At 46.0% G+C, this 15,656-nt stretch overlaps 1 pseudogene; it reads right to left on the bottom strand.

Annotated features, from left to right (window-relative positions):
• Positions 1-642: 642 nt before the first annotated feature.
• Positions 643-3,166, bottom strand: LOC126086663 (plasminogen activator inhibitor 1 RNA-binding protein-like; annotated as a pseudogene).
• Positions 3,167-15,656: the final 12,490 nt, after the last annotated feature.

Genomic DNA, 15,656 nt, shown 5'->3' with positions numbered 1-15,656 from the left:
GCCAAATCAAACTATTCCACCACTCTGTTGGAGGGGGAAAAAATCCATACCCATGTAACTACTTCACTCGACAGGATTTGTCTATCAACAATAAGCTTAAACAACTTTCACCTATAAAGTATCTAATTGGCTTTTTAAAATGGAAAAGTCATATAGTTAAAATCTTGAATCAAGTATAATTTGAACCTAATGAACCATGCATCACTGCAGGAGCAAGCGTTAATGAACCAATGTGCTCTGAATTTGTCCAAGTACTGATATTTTTCTATATAAAGATTTAGCATATATAACAGCTATCATGAGAATTGAAAAAAGATTTTTCCCAAAAAATGAAAATATTAAAACTAAGTTAAAATACATAAAGGAGTTAGTATTCCACACAGCATAAAATTTGACAAATCAAGTTTACATGTCTCAGCTGACCATGTGTGAAAATGCAAAGCAGGTATTAAAACCAATATTATGTCCATATTTAAAATCACTTTGGAATTGAGGGAACATCTAAATCCTTAATTAAAAAAAACAAATGAAGTGAAAGCTTTAAACTGGTACACACTGTTCGCACCTATATTTCAAGTTTGGAAATGCTTATTTGCAAGCAGCAATACAAAAGTATTCATGAAAAATGCATAATCTCTAAAAATTATGAAAACATCCCTGTTACCAATACATTTCTAAATACAAAACTGACTACCATATTTGTTACTTCTGTGTAGCAAGAGAAGTTCATTTTCAAAACAGATAAAATTCAGTCTTTAGGTGTGAATGGTATGAATGAGTCTTTTTTTTTTTTTTTAATTTCTTAGTTGTTTGGGATCCTTAAGCATGCAAAGCCTCAGAGAGGAGGGTCCACGAAGGAACCAGGGTTGTCTTATGGCATCCAGTTAGGCCAGAGCTGGGAATGCCTCTGGGTCATCTACATCAGGGGCAGAAGCACTTGACTTGTCAGTCCTGCTGCCACGATTGGGACATTCACCATGCCCACGTCCACCTCTTCCTGCCGCCACGTCCTGGACGGCCAAGGTCTCCAAGGTTGATCTCCAGCTGGGACGTTATATCATTTGCTGGCTTCCGGAAATGATGATCCATGACCGAATCTTCAGCATGAGCTTCTTCGCTCTTTGACTTGTGAAGAACAAATCCCTTCTTCCACTGCCCATCAGCACCTTCATTTGGTTTTCGGATATTAAATTCTACTTTTGCCCAGTCCTTATCTTGAATAGCCTTCCATTCATCCAATGTCATCTCTTTTGGACCCTCTTCCTTTACCTCTTCAACTTCGTTCTTCTTATTCTCAGTGTCTGCCACTGGATGTTCTTCACCTTCAGGCGTTTCCTCAGTCACATTCGATTGATCCAAGTCAGTTAATTCATCTTTGACAGTCCCGCAGTTGTGAGATTTGCTACCTCCCCGTTTGTCTTCATGTTTCAGGCCAGATCTATCACTTCCACTATGCCTATCAAATTCACATTTGCCATGAGAATCAAATCCATCTCCTTGGCCCATTCCACATCCACGGCCTCCTCGACCTCTTCCAGGAGCACCACGGCCCCGAATACGCCAGTCAATGATTGGTCTATCAACTGAAAATTCTCCTCCTTCACCCTTTTCTTCAAGTGGTTTTTCAAATCGTCTTTCCCGAGGTAGTCACCTTTCTGGTCTTCTATCAATTATTTTCCCTTCACCCTGAAGTTGCTGATCAGGTCTTCTTCCAACACGTCTAATTCCTTCTTTTTTAAGTGCCACGGGTGGCTGCGTCTCCTCTTTCTTGTCAACCATGCCAGCACTGGGAGGCAGTGGGTTCTTGCGGTCTTTCTGGGACTCTTTATGCAGCTGTTTGCCTGCCTCATAGGAGTTGGTCTGGGCTGCGGCCTGAGCTGCGATCTTGGCCCCAGGGCCCCCGACACTGCCCCCGCTGGCTTCTTTTTTCTTGTTCTCCACCACCTTCAACACCTCGACGGGATCCGATTCATCGTCAAATAACTGGTCGAATCGGTTGGTAACCACGCAGCCGAAGCCTTCCTGTAAGTGCCCAGGCATGATGGTGGCTGGGCGGCACGTTCATCCACAGATTGCAGTGGGCTGCGCTGTGCCAAGAGTGCCTGCTTCAGCTCTTCCCACAAGATGGCCTTTGTTTTGTTTTGATATGCCCAAATGGGTTGCTTGAGTGAGCTAATTTGATGATTTTTGCCTTTGGAGCTCTGACATCCTTTCCCCAGATGGCTAGAGCTGTTATCAGGTATATCAGTCTAGGAGTCCATTCACTTTTCTTGTATGAATTCAGCTCAGGTGTCCAGGTAGCTGATCATCAATTGTGTGGTACAGGCTCTGTCCTATAGTCTTAGAGGGGCAGGGGTGATTGCTATAGGTAATGGTATCTGGTTGGGGCAGGGGGTCACACTCGGAACAAGGCAGGGGGCTGAGAATCATCCCCCATGTGTCTCTGAGGAAAGCATGTCCCTGTTTCCTAGAGCATACAGATAGGTGGGTTCTGCAGACAGACCATGGGCACCCAATGTTTTTGGTTGTAAGGACTGGGAGGTACCAGTTATCCTTGGACCCCTGTTGTGGGTGGCTGGGTGACCTGAGTGGAGCCACCAGGCCTTACGCCCATCATGTGGGTTGGGGAGGACCCTGTTTAATAGGCAAAGCGATGTCAAACATCAAACACCCATCTCTCCACTGCACAGCTGAAACGGTTTGAGTCTGCCAACAGGGGCCTATTTTCCTAAAATAGGCCCACACAGGTCCATGCAGAGGGGAAAGGTACTCAAAGTCCATGAACCATTTATGCCTGGATGGGAGATGCATCTGTCCTGAGCTCCCCCACTTAGTGGAGCTGGCAAATTATCTTTTCCCCCAGTGTCAAGTTTATTCCATCTCCAAGGCTGGGAGGATGGCTCTAGGCACTCAACAGGGCCTATCTCGGCCCAAAGAAGTCAGCCACTGAAGCCGGCGTGGGAGTAGGCAGGGGTGGGGGTGTGGTGAAATCCATACAAGTACTTAGCTTTTGCTAAGAGCGCCATTCTTCTCTGCTTCCGGAGGTGTGACTAGGCTGTGTGGCTGGCTGCTTCTCCCTGAGGAAACTGTAGCCAAACACTACTGCCAGCCTGCCACCACCGCTCCCAGGAATGGTGCCTGAGGGCACTCCACGATGCAGGTCTGGTAAGTCCTCTTTGCTTCTGAACCATCTCTTCCTCCCCCTGACCCTCAGTTTGTTTTCTTCCTCCCCCGGCACCTCAGTTTGTTTTCTAAGTTTGCCTTTGATGCTCAGGGCGCCTAGCTTGTCATAAATATACTCATTTCACTTGTTTTTTCGGGTCTTTGTTGTAAAGAGGGCCCACCAGAAGCGTCTGTCTATTCTGCCATCTTTGCCTCGCCTCCTGATGCTGATCTTCAGAGAGCTGGTGGAGGGGAAGGTGCCAGGTGATGACACCCGCATCTTTTTGTTACAGCTTTTATATTTTGAAGTGCTTTGGTCTGTTCTACAGGAACATTTTTAAAAAATTTAACTGTTTCTTCAACAGAATCAGAGGGCTGAGGAGAGACCTTCTTTGCCCAGGACGATTGGCCACACACTGCCCAATAAACTTCCTCCATCAGCACACATGGGGAGTGAGCCATGTACTCTACCAGGATGTCTTCCCAGGCCTTGGTTGGATCCTTCACCATACACTCCACCACGTCCTCCCAGGTGTGTTCCTTGACCTCAGTCAGACCCTCCACCAACTCCTCCCAGCTGTGTTCCTGGACCTCTGCCAGGCTCTGGATTTCCTCCTCCCAGATGTGCTGAGGACCTTGTTCAGACATTCCCCCTCCTCTTCCCCACTGTGTTCCTGGACCTAGGCTAGACTCTCCTTCCACTCCTCCCAGCTGTGTTCCTGGATCTTGGCCATACCCTCCATCTGTTCCTCCCACCTGAGTTCCTGGACCTTGGCCAGACCCTCTCCCTCCTCCTCTGAGCTGTGTTCCTGGAACTTGGATAGCTATCCTGCTCTTCCTCCCAGCTGTGTTCCTGGACCTCAGTCAGTACCTCCACCTCTTCATCCCAACTGTGTTCCTAGAACTTGGAAAGACCCTCCACCTCCTCCCAGCTGTGCTCCTGGACCTAGGCCAGACCATCCATCTCTTCCTCTCAGCTGTGCCTGGACTTCTGCCAGACCCTTACCATTTCTCCTATCAGCTGTGCCCTAGGACCTTGGTCAAGCCCTACTCCTCCTCCCAACTGTGTTCCTAGAACTTGGAAGGACCCTCCACCTCCTCCCACCATCTGTGTTCCTGGACCTTGGACAGACCCTTCACCTCCTCCTTCCAGCTGTGTTCCTAGACTTCAGCCAGACCCACCTCCTCCTTCTCCCAATATTTTCCTCAACAAAGCCAGGCCCTCCCTTTCCTCCTCCCAACTGTGTTCCTAGAACTTGGACACACCCTGTCCCTCCTCCTCCCAGCTATGTTCCCAGACCTTGGCCAGATCCTCCCCTACCTCCTCCTAGCTATGTTCCTGGACCTTGGCCAAAAACTCCCTTACCTCCTCCCAGCTTTGTTCCTAGACGTTGGACAAAACCTGCCTCTCCCCCTCCCCTTCCCAGCTGTGTTCCTGGACCTTAACCATATAGTCCATCTTCTCCTCCCAGCTGTGTTACTGGACCTAGGCCACACCCTCCCCCTCCTCCTCCTAGCTGTCTTTCTGGACCTCTGCCACACTCTTCCCCTTTACCCCCACAACGGTGTTCCTGGGCCTTGATTCCCCTCCCAAACACAGCTGGAGCCCCACTCCCTAATTTGCCCACAGGGAAGGGGCCCCCCTCCCCCACATGACTGGCATCACACTCTACCACATGACTGGTGCTCTACTTTGCTACCCAGCTGTTGTCCACCTTCCCCACACAACTGGCCATGTGGGTCTCATCAGCAGCCTCCTCCACATACTCCCAGGTCGAAATGTCCACGGCCTCAACCACCTTTATTCTTCCAGTCTCTGAAGAGCATTACAGAGTTGTCAGAGTCTCCTCTTCCAATACCTTGATCACTAGAGAAAATCAGTTATCAACCAAAATTCATAACATTTAAAGAAGAATCTTACAACTGCTATCTGGCATAACTTCATTAGATGTAAGATAAGTACACGACCAGTCTACACTGATATTTGTTTACTCAACAAAGCTTTATTGAGCACCTGCTATCTGGTATAACAAACAATACACTTGATCCTTGGCCACATGGACTTCAGATGCAACAGTCTGAAATAAGTGTGTGCAACAATTGTCAAAAACTCTTCAGGCTGGAGTGGACATTAACCTGTCGCCATAGAGTCCATTCCGACTCATAGCAACCCCATAGGACAGAGTAGAACTGTCCCATGGTGTTTCCAAGGAGTGTGGATTTGCACTGTCAACCTCTTGGTTAGCAGGTGATCTCTTCACCACTGTGCCAACACGGCTCCAGACAGGACATCAGGGCCCAAAAAAGTCACCTCTGAAGAAACTACAGTTGAGTGACATGCCCCTATCTCCCAGTAAGAATGCCCCAAAGTTGTGTTCTTGACTGTATTCTCACGTCATTCTGCTCATTCACAACCACTTTCATGACTTAAATTGCCCTCTACATACTAGTGATTCCCATTTGTACAGTAGGTAAAGACCTCTTTCCCTAAGTATTCATGTGTTGATATGCTGTCTACAAGAGACGCACTTTAGATTCAATACACAAATGGGTTGAAACTGAAAGGATGGGAAAAAGAAATTCTATGCAAATAGCAACCAAAAGAGTTGGATGGCTGTATTAATATCAGACGAAATAGACTTTAGGTCAAAATCTGTTACAACAGACAAGGACATTACATACTGATAAAAGGGTCAATTCATTAAGAAGATATTACCTAACAACAGAGCCCTAAAATAGATGAAGTAAACATGACAGAACTGAGCGTAGAAATAGTTCTACAGTCATAGTTGTTTCAAAAATGGACAGAATGTCTATACAGAACATCAGTAGGGAAATAGAGGCTTTGAACAACACTATAAACCAACTAGACCTAGTAGAACTATATAGAACACTCCACCCAACATCAGTAGTACATACATTCTTCTCCAGTGCACATAGACTTTAGGATAGAGCATATAGTAGGTTATTGTCTTAGTTACCAAGTGCTATTATAGCAGAAATACCTCAAGTGGGTGGCTTTAACAAATGCATTTTCTCACAGTTTAAGATGCTAGAAGTCTGAATTCAGAGTGCCAGCTATAGGGGAAGACTCTCTGTTGGCTCTAGGAGACGGTCCCTATCACTCTTCAACTTCTCTTTCTTGGTTCTGTGGAGATCTCATGTGGTGTGGCATCTATCTCTGTTTGCCTGCTTACTTGCTCCATCTGCACTTTTATATCACGAAAGAGATTGAGGGAAGGTGGCGCCAAGATGGTGGGCTAGTCAGATGCTTCCCATGTTCCCACTTACAGCAAAGACCTGAAGAAACAATTGAATCAATTATATATGACAATCTAGGAGCCCTGAACACCAAATACAAAGTTGAGGATCTGGACTGAATGTTACAGGGAGGGAGACACAGTTCAGAAGCACCAAGGATTTGCCAGACCTGATCTGGCCAGCACCCTGGAGCCTAGATCGGCTGGCTCACACTGCCTAAGGCAAGCAGCAGTGCTCAGGATGCAGTTTCCACACCTGAAGAAACTGAGCGGTGGAGAGTCTGTTCAAGCCTCCAGTACCAGGGAGAAGCAGTGCTGAATCTGTGAACGTTAAGTGGAAGTGTCTAACCTACGGATAAAAAAAATCCCTTCTCCCCTTTGGGAAATACCTCTATCCCACTTACTCACCCCCTCCCCACTCTGGTACAGCCATTGCCTTGCCCCCTGGGCCACAAGTACAACCTGTAGCTCATCCCAAGCCATTCTGCCAGCTGTGGAGAGGGAACAAATTAACAAAAAGGAAAAAATAATCTGCCAGCTCCCCTAAACCAGGAACTCAGGGCAGGCACAGTCCCTTTGGCTAGATACAGCCACAAAGGATCCACAGACTTTGAATGCCCTTCACTCCTGCGTTGACCTGTGTGGGGCCATTTCAACAGCATACCCCTCATTACCACAGTACAACAGGGTATATACCTGAAGCCTATTTTCAACTGCAAGAGCTAAGGGGGAGTGGCAGATTCGTGACATCTGACACCACCCTGCCATAAAGCAGGGTCCTTACCTACCCACATCAGGGGCCTGAGAACTGGTGGCTCCACTCACTCCACCAGCCACCCGCAACAAGGGTCTGAGAATAAGTGTTGCCTCTCAGTCTCTACAGCCAACGGTACTGGGTGCCCGGAGACCAGCTACAAAATTCACCCACTTATGCGCTCTAGGGAACAGGGACGTGACTTCCACCCCGGCGCTCAGTGGCAGCTGTCATCCCTGTAACCTTGCTCAGCACATAACCCCCAACTGCAACCAGATACCTGTGCCTGTTCCAATCACCCCTACGCAGTCCTGCCCTTCTAGGATTGTAGGTGATGCCCTGCACCACACACTCGATGACCAATGACCTGGACACCTGAGGTGTACCCACACAAGATGGGATCTGCTACTAGTAGCCAAACAGTTGAAACGGAGTTTCTGTGGGCTTGTGGCCTGCATGGAGTGTGGGGGGACATTCTGGCAGGGCTCAGTGGCTTTTGCTAGATCTGAATCCTGCAGCTGGCTCCTGTTCATCTGACCTCCGGTTCTCAGGACTTGAGCTAGCAGCTTCCCTGCGGTCTTGTCTGCCAATCTTGGGATTCATCAATCTTCACAGCCTGTGAACAACAGCGGTACTCTCCAACCTGCTGAACTTGGGTTTACCAGCCCTTGCAGCTACGTGAATCAGGAGAAGCGTCCAACCTGATCCGTGGACTTGGGACTTTCCAGTCTACAACTGCGTCAGCCATTTTATTGATATATACATATATGCTTTTCTGGTTTTCCTTCGCCTCAGAATCCAGCCTAACATAATAACAAACAGCCCAAAAATCTTAGAGGTTGATAGCAATGAAAGTTCATTGCCATGGGTCTTCTGGGAACTCTGCTCCACGTCCCATCATCCTGGGACCTGGATAAAGTGCAGCCACCCTGTAGACACTTGCCAGGTATTATGCTGATGGGAAGACAGGATGGTCAGCCTCCCATCTGAGGGGTTCTGAACTCTTCTGCCTAGAGGTAACACACTTCACAGTTCATTGGCCAAAGCAAATCGTGTCGCTACATTCACTTTCAGAGAGTCAGGATGAGGACCTGAGTTACCTGGTGAACCCCATAGAGACTCCCACATGGTGTCAGCCTGTCTGAGGTCTGTGCAGGTGACAAGGTAAAAGAGCCGGAAATGGAAGGAAATGATAGCAGGACTGAGTCAGGTCAGGTTTGCTTTCTCCTTGTCCAGGTGGAGTTTGTCCCAGAGCTGCCCAAAACCATCACTGGCAAGATGAAACTCAGTGAACTTCGGAAAAAGGAGTTTCGGTGGATTGAACCGGCAGTCACCTCAGGCCCCCTGAGTGAACATGGGCATACCCCTCACCGCTTCAGTTTCCCTTATGTGGTGGGGGGAGGTGTTGTTGAGAAAGCTGATCTCAAAGGGGATCAGGAGCGCCTAGGTTCCTACATTTTTCCTCTTTGAAGTTAAATTCAGCGAGGACCCTTCCTCCTGCGGCTCTGTCCCTTTGGGGTTGCCAGGAGGGTGCTAGGACTGGGGTGAGAAGTAATACAATGCCACCATCAACGTCTACAATTGTCCTGTTTTGTGAGCTTGCTCTGTGCCTGGGCCTGTGCTAAGCACTTCTCACAACTTCCTCTGCGAGTCTCCCCAATCCCCAATCCAAGATAACCCAGGCCACAAAGGTTCTCCCTACTGGATCTAGCACCATCTGGTGGCCCCATGTGCCCGTTTCCATGGCCAGGGACACTGAGGCCCGAAGGGAAACTCCATGTGGCCCTAGGCTCGGGCTCTGCTGGGCTCCTACTGGGCCTCACAGGAGGGTGGGCCCAAAAGTCACCCAGGAGCAGTGTCTGCAGGGTTGGCCCTTGCTTGGTGCCTGTACTCATTTCCCAGTTACTCCAGCACCTGCTACCATCCAGTGGGTCTGTCGCCTTTGCTCCTGACAGTAACGCTGCTGTTGCTGCTACCACTGCCCGACCTCCTAGGCACCACGGTGAGTGAGGGACGAGGGCTCTCTGGGGATCCAGGAGCCCCAAGGACTCCCCGAGTCCTCCCCAGGTGTGCTGCCCATTCACCACTAACCAGGCCCCAGGAGCCCTCTTCCTTGGATTTCCCTAGAGATCTCTCCTACCCAAAACTTTGCCAGGGATCCAGAACTGCCCCAACTCTCTCCCCAACTCCCAGCGACTGACACCACCCCAGGGACACAGAGCCCTACAGACCCCCAGGCCTCCCTAGGACACCCACACAATCACCCCTCCCAGGAACCCAAGACTCCCCCAACCCCACCCCCGATCCTTTCCCACTCACTATAACTCACTGCAGCTGCCCCCTGGTTGGGTGTCCTGTCAACTGACCCTTCACTCCCTCCATCCTTGGGGCCTGAGGTGGGACCACCAGGAGCACACCAGAGGCTGATGGATCAGTGACGGAAGGACCCAGCCCCGCCTGAGGGAGGAGGGTGGACAAACTGTCTCCTCTCACCTACATGGGGGTGGCCCTCGAAGAAGTCCCCTCTGTGGCTGCATGTTCCTGGGGAACACACAAACACATACACACACTCATTGGGAAATGTATAGATGGAACGAGCACACAGACGCATAAACAGAGAACACCCGCTCTCAGCTGGGAACACTGATGTGGGCTCATGTATAGGCTCACAGGGCCCCACACAGCAGATCCAGGCAGAGACACTATGGGGAGTACACGCACACACAGACACACACTCAGGGTCACCTGAGACAGCCCCCAGGCAAACTGACACACGATGGACACACACACACAGATACACAGTCAGGAAAACACAAAGGAGCAAATTTACACAAGCACACAGATCCAAACCACCGATACACACAGACACTCCAGCAAGGAAACACATGCCCAGATACACACACACAGAGGCACAGGCACAGAGATACATGGATTTCCAGAAATGACATACACCTCTTCACTGAGACAGACACACAGACACATACAGAAGAGCATAGAGACACAACAGCCACACGAGAAAACACAACACACAATCAATATACTCACTAACTCAGAAACTCAGAGACAGCCACACAGATTACACAACTGCACGCACACACTCACACACATGCACAGACCCTTGGCCCCACAGGACACACAGAGGGCCCTGGCACTCCCAACAGGGGCCACTGCATGCAAACGGGGCTATGGTCCAGGCATGCCCTGCTCCATCGAAGCTGTCACAACAGGGAGTGCTTTCCTGGCTCCAAATTCATGCTGGGGCCCTCTAGAGGGCTGTGCCCAGGGCTCTGAGAGTGGCCAGGCCTGGGTGGCTGTGGCAAAAGCCTCTGGGTACAAGGTTGGGACTTGGATCCTGTCAGGGACCCTGAGAGAGGGGGTGTCTTGTATAGCCTGGTGGATGCAGAGGTCAAGGTAGGACACAGGAACTGTTGTTAATTTTCATAGGTGTTGTGATGATTAGTTTTGTGTGCTAGTCCTACCTGTGTGTACAAATGTAAGGGAAGGCAAGGGGCCTGTCCTAGAGGATGAACAGAGGAAATGTCCAGTTAATAAACAAAGCATATTCCACACATGAGGAACATTATAAGTAAAGGGAACTCCAGAACACCTAATTGTGCTCATGCCTAACCTCAACATGGAACAAGAGACAATTGTTCAAACAGAACAAATTGCAAAAGGTGTGTGGCAGGGTTGCATTTTTTCACCTTATTTATTTAATCTGCATGTTGAACAAATAATCCTACAAGCTAGGCTATATAAGACAGCATCAAGAAAGGAGGAACACTCATTAACAAATTCAATAATCAATTGACACAACCTTGCTTCCTGAAAATGAAGACGACTTGAAGCACTTACTGATCAAAGTCAAAGACTAGAGCTTTCACTATAGATTTCGCCCAAATGTGAAGAAAACAAAAATTCTCACAACTGGACCAATAAACCACGTCATGCTAGATGGCAAATATATTGAAGTTGTCAAAGATTTCATCCTACTACGATCAATAATAAATATCCACTCAAGCTGTTGTCGTTAGGTGCCGTTGACTCATATCGACCCTATGTACAACATAAGGAAACACTGCCCAGTCTTGGGTCATCCTCGCAACGGTTGTTATCCTTGAGCCCATTGCTGCAGTCACTATTTCAGTCCATCTTGCTGAGGGTTTTCCTTTTTTTCACTGGTTCTGTACTTTACCAAGCATGATGTCCTTCTCCAGGGACTGATCCCTCCTGACAACATGTCCAAAAGATGTGAGACACAGTCTCGCCATCCTTTCTTCTAAGGAGCATTCGGGTTGTTCTTCTACCAAGACAGATTTGTTTGTTCTTTTGGGGGTTCAGGGTGTATTCACTATTCTTTGCCAACACCACAATTCAAAGGTGTCAATTCTTATTCTGTCTTCGTTATTCATCGTCCAGCTTTCCCATGCATATGAGGTGATTGAAAGCACCATGGCTTGGGTCAGGTGTGCCTTACTCTTCAAGATGACATCTGTGCTTTTCAACCCTTTAAAGGAGTCTTTTGCAGCAGGTTTGTCCAATGCAATGCGGCTTTTGATTTCCTGACCGCTGCTTCCGTGGGTGTTGATTGTGGATCCAAGTAAAATGAAATCCCTGACAACTTCAGTCTTTTCCCATTTATCATGATGTTGCTTATTGGTCCAGTTGTGAAGATTTTGTTTTCTTTTTGTTGAGGTGTAATCCATACTGAAGGCTGTGGTCCTTGATCTTCATCAGTAAGTGCTTCAAGTCATCTTCACCTTCAGCAAGCAAGGTCGTTCACCTGTATATCGCAGTTTTCTTCCAATCCTGATGCCCCATTCTTCTTTATACAGTACAGCTCCTGAGGTTATTTGTTCAGCATACAGGCTGAATAAGTATGGCGAAAGGATACAACCTTGATGCACACCTTTCCTGACTAAACCACACAGTATCCCATTCTTGTGTTCCAACGACGGACTCTTCATCTATGTATAGGTAACTCATGAGCACAATTAAGTGTTATAGAATTCCCATTCTTTGCAATGTTATCCGTAATATCTTATGATTCACACAGTCGAACGCCTTTGCATAGTCAATAAGACACAGGGAAACATCTTTCCTGTGTTCTCTGCTTTCAGCCAGGATCCATCTGACATCAGCAATGATATCCCTGGTTCCACTTCCTCTTCTGAATTTCATTTGAATTTCTGGTAGTTCCTGGTCGATACAGTGTTTCGGCCGCTTTTGAATCATCTTCATCAAATTTTACTTGCGTGTGACATTAACGATATTGTTCAATAATTTGTGCGTTTGGCTGGATTACCTTCCTTGGGAATAGACATAAATACGTACCTCTTCCAGGCGCTTGACCAGGTGTCTGTGTTCCAAATTTCTTGCAGTGATGAGTGAGCACTTCCAGTGCTGCATCCATTTCTTGAAACACCTCAGTATGCATTCCATCAATTCCTGCAGCCTTGTTTTTTGCCAGTGCCTTCAGTGAAACTTGGACTTCTTCCTTCAGTACCATTGGGTCCTGATCATATGCTACCTCCTGAAATGGTTGAATGTTGATGAATTCTTTTTGGTATAGTGACTCTGTGTATTCCTTCTTTTAATGCTTTGTGCGTTGTTTAATATTTCCCTGTAGAATCCTTCAATATTGCAACCCGAGGCTTGAATTTTTTTTTTTCAGTTCCTTCAGCTTGAGAAATGCCAAATGTGTTCTTCCCTTTTGGTTTTCTATCTTCAGGCCTTGGCACATGTCATTACAACCCTTTACTTTGTCTTCTTGAGACGCCTTTTGAAATCTTCTATTCAGTTCTTTCACCTCATCATTTCTTCCTTTCATTTTAGCTGCTGGACGTTCCAGAGCAAGTTTCAGAGTCTCTTCTGACATTCATTTTGGTCTTATCTTTCTTTCCTGTCTTTTTAATGACCTCCCCTGGTGGCGTAATGGTTAAGTGCTATGGCTTTTGGTTAAAAGGTTAGCAGTTCGAATCCACCAGGTGCTTCTTGGAAACTCTATGGGGCAGTTCTTATTCTATCTTATAGGGTTGCTATAAGTCAGAATCAAGTCAATGGAAATGAGTTTTTGTATTTTTTTGCTTTCTTCATGTATGATGTCCTTCCACAACTCATCTGATCTTCGGTCATTAGTATTCAATGTGTCAAATCTATTCTTGAGATAGACTCTAAATTCACATGTGATATGCTCAAGGTCATGCCTTGGCTCTTGTGGACTTGTTTTAATTTTCTTCAGTTTCAACTTGAACTTGCATATGAGCAACTGATTGTCTGTTTTGCAATCAGCCCCTGGCCTTGTTTTGGCTGATGGTATTGAGCTTTTCCATTGTCTCTTTCCACAGATGTAGTTGATTTGATTCCTGAGTATTCCATCTAGCAAGATCCACGTGTACCGTAGCCATTTATGTTGTTGAAAAAAGGTATTTGCAATGAAGAAGTCACTGGTCTTGCAAAATTCTATCATGTGATCTCCAGCATCATTTCTATCACTGAGGCTATATTTTCCAAGTAACAATTCTTCTTTGTCTCCAACTCTCGCATTCCAGTCACCAGTAATTATCAATGCATCCTGACTGCATGTTTGATCAATTTCAGACTGCACAGGTTGGTAAAACTCTTCAATTTCTTCATGTTTGGCCTTAGTGATTCATGTGTAAATTTGAATAACATTCTTACTAACTGGTCTTCCCTTCATGTATATGGGTATTATCCTATCACTGACAGCAATGTACTTCAGGATACATCTTGAAATGGTCTTTTTGACGATGAAAGCATCCATGTAAACAGCAGTCAAGAAATCAAAAAATGCATTGCATTGGGCCAATCTGCAAAAGACCTCTTTAAAGTTTAAAAAACTGGAAATGTCACTTTGATGACTGAGATGCTCCTGACCTAAACTATGGTCTTTTCAATCCCCTCATGCATGCAAAACCTGAACAATGAAAAGGGAAGGCAGGAGAAAATCTGGTGCATTTAAAAGGGAAGGCAGGAGAAAAACTGTGGTGTTGGCAAAGAATATAGAATATACTGTGGAGTGCCAGAAGAACAAACAAATCAGTCTTAGAAGAAATACAGTCAGAAGGCTCCTTGAAGTGAGGATGGCAAGGTTTACTTTGGCTCTCCAGTTTTGGACATGTCATCAGGAAATACCAATCACTAGACAAAGGACATCGTGTTTGCTAAAACAGACGGTCAGCAAAAACACGGGAAGCCTTCGATGAGATGGATTGACACAATAGCCACAAAAATGTGTCCCATGATGTCCTATAAGGTTGCTGTGAGTCGGAATGGGCTCCATGGCAAATAACAACAACCACCCTTTAAAATGTAGAACAAAGAATATACTACTTTGGTTTAAATTAAATGAGCAGATAAGATATTCTCATATGTATTCTAAACACTACATTATAAACACATAAAGATACTCAATGGATGTGAAGATCAGATGTACAGTTATCAGAGCGATGCCCATACAAACTGACATATTATTCCAATACTAACATACATAAAATATCAAATGGAGAAAGCTCCTATGCTGAAATGAAAAGCATATTTGTGCAAATAGATTCCAACTTTTTGTGTAACTCCTCAGTGTGGGATGATATTTTGAACCCAGGAGAAAAAGTCAATAAAGCTGTCCAGTGAGAAATCCTGAGTACACAGAAAGCTCCATGACTATTAGAAGGCCTAGCCCCTTGCTTACAGCAAATGAGAGAAAGTAACTTGGAAAGCATGTTTTGTGGAGGTAAAACTTTAACAAGACATATACTTCTGAATGCAAATATAAGAAAATGAAGGAATGGGAAATGTATGGTTCACTGGATCCAAGTATCAATTATTACAGGAATAGATGTATTTTAAACAGGACATTATGAACACCCCGACTTTGCCCTTAAAGTAAAGACAGAAAAAGTTTACTGTGTCTAAATCTTGAATTTTTAATAGAAAAAAAAATTATTTTCAATGACTACATCCAACTTACAGCCATTGGCTTGGCTATTAAAAATTCTAGCAACTTAAGTCCTGCAGAAATTTCATCTTAAAGAGTTTGAAGCTGTGTCAAATATCAATAGCTGGTACTAAAATAGATATCAACGTTCTTTGTTCATCTAAATCTGATTCAGGAATTGTGCTTAGGACAATATTATACCGACTTGGAGCAAGTTTTGGTAAATTTTTTTTTTTCAACATTAATGGCCACGATGGGGTCCTATGAAATACCTTTCAGAAAGCTGAAATTCGAAATTATTCGAGGTCATCACTGAGTCATGAGAATCCTCAAACTCGGCAATTATCTCAATTGAAAATGAGACAAAAAATAGAATTATATTAAAAAAATGTTATTGATGACTATCCTTCCATGGGAGCCCTGGTGGTGCAGTGGTTAAGAGCCACAGCTGCTAATCAAAAGGTTGACAGTTGGAATCTACCAGCCGCTCCTTGGAAACTCCATGGGGGAGTTCTATTCTGTCCTA

The sequence above is a fragment of the Elephas maximus genome, chromosome 12 (genome assembly GCF_024166365.1).
Source record: "Elephas maximus indicus isolate mEleMax1 chromosome 12, mEleMax1 primary haplotype, whole genome shotgun sequence".
Taxonomy (NCBI): domain Eukaryota; kingdom Metazoa; phylum Chordata; class Mammalia; order Proboscidea; family Elephantidae; genus Elephas; species Elephas maximus.
Note: the sequence above shows the minus strand (reverse complement) of the source record. Positions and strands in the feature narration are given on the sequence as shown.